We start from the raw sequence: 10,936 nt of genomic DNA on the forward strand, positions 1-10,936 counted from the left end.
GAGTTTTGGGCCTCCAGAAGGTCAAAATACATGAAAAATTTGACTTTCTGCCCCTTTTTTGAACTGCAGAAAGCTGTCCTGGGAGAATTGATTTTTGATAGGGAAAATGAACTCCAAATTGAAAAGTTCTAGTTGGGTTGGAAAGTAGACTCAAAAACCTTTCCAACGAGCTATCCTGCACCTGATTCTGACACCGGGAAGTGCCTCAAACAGAGCTCCAAAGGGGCGCGACCCGTTGAGCAGGGGTGCGTGACCCGTTGAGCAGACTTTGCCAGATTTCACTGTACAGCTCGGAAAAGCACAGTTTGACTTGGTTTGACTTTTTGGGGTTGAAGATGATTATATTTGATGTAATTATTGTAACTCTAAGACACTTTTACTCTTGTTTAGCACTTCTAGAAGATTCATTCATGTCAAGGGTAAATATTTAATGAATGAATTGGTTTCCTAGCTTATAGAGGCAAGTTGTTTTGACTGCCTAGATTTTAGTGCTCAGTTTAGAATTAGTTGAAACAACTCCTAGAAGGATGAGCTCGACCCCTAGAGGAAAGGGAAGAGGTTGGCTTGCCTATATTATGTATTTTCTTAATCATTTTCAAGGGTTGGAAGGTTGGACTCTTAAGGGAGAAGCTATCATTGTATATTTTCACTGTATCTCTGCAATTTTTGGCTAAGGAAGACCAGGGTTTTGCAGTCATCTTTGGGATTCTTGTGGACTCATGTGTTGATGGTGTGTTTCTCAATGTTCTTTTAAGCTTTGTTATGTGATTCATTTCCTTTCTTTACTGCTGCACATTAAACAAATGAAGTGTTAAAGTATGAATTCATGCTAGCCATGCTCTGCTTTTAAATTTGTTTAATTTCAATGTTTTCTTCTGTCTAAAGAGAATTCAAAGTGATTTTTTGCTCTCTTTAGCTCATCATCTTTCATTCCTGACCATTCATTTTAGTTAAAGGCATCAACGCTGTCTCCTACCTCGCCCCAAGGAACCCCCTGTAGAAACTGTGTCCAATCCCCGCACCCGAAATTGCAATTCCTCAATTTGCCACCAAAGACCCAAAAAACCCCAAATCAACCTTTTTAATCAGTTTACTAGCCTAATATCAGTGTTACCTTGTTGGTCATCTCATCCCATTGGAGATTTACCGAGATTGACCAGAGAGAGCCTTCTCCTGCCCCGTAGGGCTAGCTACGAGGCTGAATGGTTTGATGTTGCCTTGAGGTTTGCCTTTCTCAGCCTGAGGTGAAATCTCAAGCGCTAACACTTTTCACACAACGATTGATTTCTTAGTCTATGTGTGTGTACATGCCCTACCCACTATTGGATTCAAACTTGTGGTCTACAAGGAGGAATCACATGTTCTTAGCAACTAGGGAAACTTAGGTCCTACCATTGGGCCCTTTCAAAGCAATACAACACAAATAATACAAAAAAGTTTAAGAGGTTTTTCTCTTGATGTATAATGGAAGGTATTGACATGGTACATATTGAAAAGTGTAGGAATTTATAGGGTAAGTTCCTCACATAGAACGCTAAAGGACACCGCTCACAAATAGATCACATATCAGTACACCGATATTCTTGACATGGTTAAAACCCTCAAAGAGGGAAACAGGCCACGGCCTGAGCCAACGTGACCACTTCAAGCAATTTATTAATAAAAGAAAGAAAATTTACATAATCTTCTCTCATGAACAGTTACCCTACAAATGACCCTCCATGCTCTTTAAATAGAGATCATGGACCAATCGGGTGTTAAGCCAGATATGAAGTGTTGGTAATACCGAGGAGAGAATGAACCGTTAGATCAATTCATGTCTAGAACATATCGAGACCATCAGATTGTAAATTAAAAAAGTACATAGTAAAGAAACACACTTTACTTAACTCTACACTAGACAAAGTTATACTTAACTATTTCCTATGTGTCAGAATATCCTAACATCCCCCTTAAGAAAAAATTGGGATAGGATTGAAGGATGTACAAATATGACACAATACGATAAGGAAGGATGCATTAGAGCATATCCCCCCTTAGTGACAACTTCCTGAACTCCAAACATAAATTGAAGTTTACTAAACTTCGCCTCTGTGAGAGCCTTTGTAAAGATGTTTGCAACTTGATCGTTGGTTGAACACTATTGCACTTCAAGAACATGGTCATGAATGAGATTTTTGATGAAGTGCATGTGTAGTTCAATGTGTTTGTTGCGCTGATGTTGGACTGGATCTTTGCATAGTTCAATGGAATTTTGATTATCACACCAAAGTGTAGTTGGATGCTGCTGCTGAAAGTGAAAATCTGGCAGGATTTGACAAAGCCACAGGGCTTCCTTACTAGCTTCTACGCTGCCACGATACTCTACTTCTACTGAAGAAAGAGAAATGGCACTTTGTTTCTTGCAAGCCCATGTAATATTTCAAGAACCAAGAGTGAAGACACAACCTGTAGTAGACTTTCGATCATCAGGGTCACCAGCCCAATTGGAATCAGTGAAACCAACCAATAGAGGAGATGCTTCTGCACTGTAATGAATCCCAAACTGAATTGTACCTCGAACATAACGAAGTATTCTTTTCGCTGCTTTCCAATGACTTTCATGTGGATTTTTCATAAACCGAGCAATAAGGCCAACAACAAAGGAAAGGTCAGGGCGGGTATGGGTCAGATACAAAAGTTTTCCTACAAGCTGGTGGTATAAGGTAGCATCAATTTCAGGGGAAGTACAAGTGACTGAAAGTTTGGCTCCAGACTGAAAGGGAGAAGGGACTGACTTACAATCTTCCATGTGAAAGTGGTGTAGAAGATCACAAGCATACTTGGACTGGGAAAGGGAAATACCTTCCTTGGATTGCAAGACTTGAAGACCAAGAAAATAATGCAAGTGTCCTAAGTCTGTCATTTCAAACTTGTTTTTAAGGTTATACTTCACATGGTTTATAAGGTTGGTATCACTACGAGTAAGGATTAGAGCATCAACATAAAGAACAAGAATGATAAGAGACTTACCCAGTTTCTTGTTGTAGACAGTATTGTCAGAATGACACCTAGAAAAGCCAGTATCTAAAAGAGAGCTAGCCATTTTGGCATACCAAGCCCAAGGGGCTTGGTTGAGACCATAAAGGGATTTCTTAAGGCGACATACAAGGATGGAGTCTATTTGTATAGCCAGGAGGTTGTTCCATATCATGCAAGAAGGCAAATTTAACATCCATCTGATTGACTTCCCATTTGAAAGAGGCGACAAGGGAAATTACAAGGCAGATAGAGTTCATTTTGGAAACAGGGGAGAAGGTTTCGATATAGTCAATGCCTTCAACTTGTGAAAAACCATTAGCAACAAGACGAGTTTTATGTTTATCAACTTTTCCATCTGGTCCAAACTTGGTTCTTTAAACCCATTTGCATCTAACAAGTTTTCATCCCTTTGGAAGAGGAACAAGATCCCATGTATCATTTGCCAATAATGAACGATATTCTTTATTCATAGATACATCCCAATTTGGATGGCCTGAAGCTTTTGCAAAGGTGTCATGATTATAATTTGCTGAATCTTGAGCCAGTGAAGAAGAGGCTCTATCGAACTGAGAACATGTACGTCATTGATTTGTAGGATCACTTGCAAGAGCACCTGCTGAATCCTAAGTAGCACTGACCCATTTTGGAAGCTAAGGAGCTGAAGGAGGATCTTGAGAAGGCGGGGGAGGATTTTCATCCTCGCTGTCATCATCTAAAGAAGAAATATTTTCAGAAGTAGAAGGGATAGAGAGAGGTGGCAAATCTGCCGAACTACGCTCGTAGGTTGATCTATTTTCAACAAACTTTACATTTCTTCTAATGATAACATTTTTGGACTTAGGTGAAAGAAGTCTATATCCTTTGACATCTTCAAAATATCCAACAAAAATGCATTTTTCACTTTAGGTTCTAAGGCTTTATGTTACTCATTTGGAATATGGGCCCATGCTTCACTTCTGTTAGCACCTAAATTTTCCTTAGGTTGAAGGAAGGAAAAATTCAGGGTAACCACAAACCACGCTCAGTCTGGTAGCTAGCCCTACCAGAACAGGAGAGGGCTCTCTCTGGGTCACACTCAGGAAAATAAACAATAGGGTCTGAGATGACTCAAAAATGGATACTGATTTTAGGCTAGGTAAATAAATATGATGGAGATGTTTGAAGAATGACTAAGTTTTCTGGGATGTGTGGGGCCAAGGAACAACATGAGCAGAGAATTTAACTCAAAGACGCAGGTTGTTTCGTGAGGCAAGACAGGCAGAAAGTCTAGCTTTTAGAGTTGAAAAAATGTGAGGTGGAGAGATTGTTTGAGAGTGTGAAAAAGGGCATAAACACATGAATCCTTTTCAACAGAAGAAAACATAGAACGTGAAAACTATCCCAAGGCAGAGCAGTACACTGAATTCTACCTTTTTACTTAGAAAGCTTTCACTGGAAATGAATGTAAATGAAAATATGAAACATAACGAAATACATATGAAACATAAAGAAGATACATTTGCTAAACTCACACCGCAGGAATCTCATGAACTAGAGCCGCAATCTTTCATTAATTTTATGTCAAAATGTACAGTGAGTGACTGAGTTTTTCTCCCACAATTCCAAAAAATGCCAACCATCCCTTTGCAAATGGTTTGCATACAATAAATAGACTATGCTATGAGGAAATAGAACGACCAAGATTTGGGGAGTTTTTCGAATCATTACAAAGTGGAAGTGGAAAGCCAACCATTAGTTACAGCTGCAGCGTTACAAAAATGACAAATGGCTTGGGTGACTACTCGCCTTCCTTTTCCACTTGGGTAGGAGCCCACCTTTAGTGAAAATAATTTTTAAACATTACCTTAGTTGCCGAGAAAAATATAGTGTAAATGAGCGGGCCCACTTGGAGAAAGTCGCGAATCGAAATTTCGCGAAGCGGGCGCGATTTTGGCCTTTTTATCTATATGCGCCGCGCCAAAAGCTATATGCGCCACGCCACTTTGGAGGTGATTTTGAGGTACCTGCAAGAGTCCAAATTATGCCCAAGTGTGCTTTTTGGAAATCCTAGCCTGTCTACTTTCCAACCCAAGTGGAATTTCTGAATTTGGTGCTCATTTGCCCCTCCAAAACTTCATTCTCCCAAGACTGCTTCCTGTGTGTCAAAATAGGGGCAGAGAGGTCATTTTTTGAGTGTTTTTGACCTCCTGGGGACTCAAATCATGCCCAAATTTCTTGTCCATGCACCAGCAGGCATGATTTTTCATGCTGAATCCAAAAATGCAAGCCATTTGTGATTTGGAGCTCCCAATCCTAAGCGTCGCGGGGAGAAAAAACCTGTGTTGTGACAAAAAATTTGCCATGTGACCAAAATTGCCCCAAATTTCTTGAAATTTGGGCTGGAGCTTCCTTATCAAGTGTTATTCTGGGCCAAAGAGGCTTCGGCCAATATCTGAAGTCGATCGAGCTCCATTTTCCTCTTTTGCTTCTTGATTTCCTTCCTCAATTTCGCCTTCAAATTCCTGATTCAGGCCTTGCACACTTTGTTTCGCGCCATGTAGTGGAAAGCCATGTGTCTCAGCAATGCATGGTCCTTGTCGGCCTTGTCCAGCAGCCTCTCCAAGTGCATGTTAACTCTCTCGAGGTTGGCCTCCCGATCATCATTAATCTCTTGCTCCAATGACGTGAGCTCAACTCTTCTCCTTTGTGCAGCTTGGCGATGCTCACGAATGTTTTGTAGCTCCATGATCGCTTGCTGATCCTCCAGCTGTTTGTTCCTCTGCTCCAGATATTTCATGTTCCATTTGGATCTTTCCAAATCAAGGGACAAGGCTTGAATCTCTGCTTTTTGCTCCTGGATGATATCTTTGAGCTGTGCACTTGTCGGTTCTGTATCTGTCTCATCATCATGAAGGAGAACGAATTCGGTCTCTCATTCACTTGATGGCTCACCTGAAGGCCCCTCATCCTGCATTGGCTCCTTACCTTTGTCCTGTTCCTATGATGCTAATGGTGGAAGCGAGGCCCCTTCCACCCCGGGTGGAGATAACACTCGCTTTACCGCTGCAAACAAACATCTGGTGCCTTTCTGATATGTGATGAAAACCGGCACACTAGCAGTCTCATGGCGCTCATACCGACGAGAAGGTTCACCCTCTTGCTTAACCTCTGATAATACCTGTGAAGTGCTGAAGAAGTCACGAGAGATGAAATCATCCCAAGTAATGCCTTGCAATCCCAGCTGATGAACCACCAAAATCTTAATAAGAGCAAAGTGATAAACATTGTTAAGTTGCTACCGAGGGGTCTTGTGCTGCATGAAGGTGTTCATCCTCTCTATGTTCCTGCAAATGAAAAATGGGATGTTCATCATCTGTACCCTGGTAAAGTGCATGAGCAACCTGATGTGATAGGCATATAGACGAGAGAACCTCCCCTCACAGCTAAAGTACTTCATGATCAACTTCATGAGTGGAGCATATTCATCTTTCAAATATTTGAATGGAAAGACTCTTGTGAGCTGCCTCAAGCAACTGGCCTTAATGTAAGGCTCATAATGCTGTCGATCAACTTTCTGTTTCTTGTGCCATGGTTCTCCAACATTCGGTATACCGGTTGCTAATGAGACAGTTTCAAGTGTCAGTGTGAAGGTGACCCCGACCAAGATAGAGTGATCTCCATGTAGGTGAAGCACAAAAAGACGGGCCAACTCATGATGAACTCGAACATTAGCCACTCTTTGACAAAACTCAAAACATGATAGATGCTGGAAACATGACATAGCAAGAGGGCATGCCTGCAATTCTGTGAGGGTGGTTGGCTCATCCCTAACATGTTTTCCACTTTTGTGATGTCTCCGGGGAGCCTGTTCTTCTGAGGATGAATCACTTTGTGTTTCCATCTCATACTCCGATGAATGCTCAGATGCCACGACTACTGTATGTGTACTGTGCTTGGACTGCCCCTTGATGATGGTAGGAAACTAGGTGTTGTTGTGAGATCTGCCACCAAGGGGAACAATGCAAAAAGGGAGTGTTAGGAAGGGGAATAATATGATGGGAATAGGGGTTATGGGGGGAAATTTTGTTTAGGGATAGGTAGGAGGGTTTGGGGATTTTATAGGGTAGGGTTTTGGGGTTTACATTGACCAATGAGTGGAGGGATAGGGAATATGGGTTTAGTAATGTTTTAGGGTAGGGAAAATAGGGAAAAATGGGATAGGGGGGAAGGGAACAATGGAAAGGAGTGAAAAAGTGAGAGGTGAAAGAGGAGCCTTGGCAACAATACCACAATTTTGCAACCCTAGCAATAGCTTTGGTGATTTCAAGTGGTAGGGTTTAGGCGTTTTTTATTGCAATTATACATAGCCATGAACCACCATATGTTCACAAAATTTGATGAGCAAGCCAAGAGATAGACCCTACCTGGCAATTGGAAGGAATTCCAAAAGATTTGATGCAATTGGGAACAATTTCGGGCCTCTGTGGGTGTGCGTCGCGGAACAAACCCAATGCACCGCGCTCAGTATATGCGTCGCGCCCATTTTAGTTTTACACTGCGGGGTCGCACTCTGTGTGCCGCACTCCCTATATGCGCCGTGCCCCTCTGTGTGTGCGCCGCGCTCCTGAAACCGACTCCAAACTCACTCAAACGCGTGCTTTGCACTCTCAATCACTTTGCTATGTTTCTCTATGACCTTGGTGTGCATAATGATTTGGTTGATTGTGGAAACTTGTATATAAATACCTTGGAGTCATGGGTTTAATTTTTGCTTCTTCAAAACCCACTTTAATAATGTTTCACTTTGACAATTTTCAATGATTTAATGCAACACTGAATTTCACTTTTCCCTTTGAATTTTTAGCTAAAATGATGAAATTTTTTGGCACTTTTGCAGGGGTCGCACGACATGGAATTTGGCCAAGGAAACCATGACTGCACTTGAAGAAACCAACTGGAGAATTTTTTGAAAATTATCACAAATGACACACTATTTGACTTTTCTTCAAAACAAAGTTTTGAAGAACAGTGGTAATCTGTCAACATGATGATGAAAATCTCTGAATCATAACTTTGTAAGGGCCTCCCTCTGGCTTGCATGGCTTTATTGGACATGTTTGAAGACCAATTTATTTGATCCCTAGACCTAATGACTGAAAATGACTCTCGTCCATTAAAAGATCGAACATTGACTGTCATGGACTTTAGTGAACCTTGACAAAAGACTTGAGCCAGCAGGTGCCAGACATGAGGGGAACTGACTAACAAGACCTTTTCTGTCAGATTATGGCATGCCCCTAGCGGAATGCAGTTGAGTGAATGGAGCGAGACTCTTAAAAATGAAATGCAGAAAGAGTTTTGATCTCTGACGGAGGACTGACAAGACCGACTCTAACAACTTCCAAAAATACGAAAGTGACTTACATCTGGTTTAATTGAGCTCCATGCTTCTTCTAGAGTAATATCTTCTTCTGGAGTAATATTCTTTAAAACCTTAGTAGGAGTGTGATTTACTATGTAATTTGCACATTTAATTGTTTCTGCCCAATAATTAAGACCAAGTCCTTTATATTGAAGCATAGAATTAGCCATTTCTTTTAAGGTGCAATTCTTCCTTTCAACTACACCATTTTGTTGTGGAGTATATGGAACAATATGTTTCATTTGAATTCCATGTTCAGTGCAAAAGTTGATGAATTTGTTGTTAACATATTCTCTGCCATTATCAGATCTTAGCTTAAGAATTTGATGTCCAGATTGTTTCTCAACAAAGGCCTTAAAGGCCAAGAACATGTTAAAGACTTCACTCTTGAGTTTTAAGAAGTATACCCAGTGCGTTTGGAGAAATCATAAATGAAAGTTAAGAAATAATTGTAGCCAAAGAATGAAACCACTGGAAGTGGACCACATAAATCACTATGCACAAGCTGTAAAGGGTCTGAGGCGTGCCAAGAGGCACGTTTTTCAAAACTATCCCGATGATGTTTTCTGAGTACACATTCGGAACAAACACCATCTCTGCAAGATACCGTAGGAAGACCTGTCACCATATTTTCTTTACATAGATTTTTAAGGGAGCGATAGCTTAAGTGACAAATCTCTCATGCCAAAGTTTGCTCACTTCATCATTATGAGCAAAAAATATCGAGGGAAGAGTTGATGACCCAAAGTTGTTAAAATTATACAACCTTGTAGAATCATCAGCAATGCCAGTAGCTAAAATATTTCTAGGATCTCTTAGGTCCTTAATTACAACATCATGAAGTGAAAATTCAACGATTTTACCTTCACCCGAATGAGTTATCTGATATATAGATAAAAGGTTGCAGGATAAGGTTGGAACACATAATACATCATTAAATTGATCACTGTCTAGATGAATAGTTCCAGTCCCTACAACACTAAGAGATCTATCATCACCAACATATATATTTTTGGTGTTACAATCATTTAAAGAAGAAAATTACGACTTTCTTTTTGGCCATGTGATAAGAAGCTCCAAAATCAATGTGCCACTCATGAGAATGGGAAGAAGAAGATACATTTAGTGCATAACTAGACAGAGATGCTTAACAACCACATGCAGAAAGTGCTATTGCTGAAGATGAAGTTGAAGTTGAAGAGTGCTCCAAATGGATGTTATGCTTCTTCATTGCTGCTTCCAAGGCTTCCATCTTCTTAAAGCATTTGGATTCTAAGTGGCCATCTCGATTATAAAAGTTGCAATGTCTATCAGTCTTCTTCCATTTGTTTTTATTTGCCTTATCATTTTGTTGAATTGATTTTTCATTTTGAGACTGAAAGTGCTTAGGTCCCTTGGTTGGTTTAGGACCATTATTTTTAGGATGCTACTTCTTAGGATTCTTTGAACTTGGTTGCTGCTGGGCGGCTAAGGATTTCTTAGAAGAGTTTCTAAGCTTAAGAAGACCAAGATGTAAGATTTTTTCTTGTTCTATTATTAAAGAATCACAAAAGGCATCAAAAGAGGGGGACTTGTAGTCTTGTCCTTGAGAAATAAAGGCTTCTCTAGCAGAATGGAAGGTGGAAACAAACACAGAGTAGGCTGGTCCCAACTTAGTAAGAATGGAATAAATAAGGCTTCCATATTCTTTCTTAACCTTAACACCTTCCAAGACAAGGCTAAGGGTTTTGAAATTGGACAAAAAATCTTCAATGGAATAAAAATTATTGGGGTCCAACGTAAACAACACATTTTTGAGTTGATGGGCTCTAATTTCATTTTTAATTCCAAAAACTTTATTGAGTTGTTTCATTGCTTCATGAGGGGTATCAAGTTTTGTGATATGGAATCTAAGGTCTGAAGAAATAGACATCCCTATCAACCCACATGCTTGATCTTTCAATTTTCCCATTTGGTTTGCTTATCTTCATCTTTAGGTTTAGACTCTTGGCCTGAGGCTATTCCATAAAGACCTTTACTTCGAAGTAAATCCTCCATGTAGGACACCCATTGAAAGTAGTTGGTGCTGTCAAGAATAACTTGGCATGGAATTTCCATTTTAATAGAAACTTAAGCTATAGATGTTTAAAATAAGTGTTCCAATGGAAATATTTCGAAAAATTAGGTCGATTAAAAAAAACAGCTTCCGGATGAAGAAGTTATGGCTTTTTGAACAAAAGTTGTTGAAGATGCCGACGAAGTGCGTGAATGTGCAGAAGTGAATGATAATGATATATTTAAAAAAAATCCCCGCCCACCCCATTCCAAGCTTAATCTAATTAACTCACTTAAAAAAAAAGATTTTATGTGACTCACTTTTATAAATAAGTGAAAGTCACATTTACAATGGTATTTTATGAGTTACCCACTAAATTGTAACTTAAATAAAAGATAAAGAGACTTTAAAATTATAATTGACTCACTTTTTATAATGGATGAGAACACTTTTACATAAAGTAACTTTAAAACGTAAGT

This window comes from Pinus tabuliformis, chromosome 5_2 (genome assembly GCF_031772625.1).
Source record: "Pinus tabuliformis cultivar Carrire ecotype Pingquan chromosome 5_2, CPIR1, whole genome shotgun sequence".
Lineage (NCBI taxonomy): Eukaryota > Viridiplantae > Streptophyta > Pinopsida > Pinales > Pinaceae > Pinus > Pinus tabuliformis.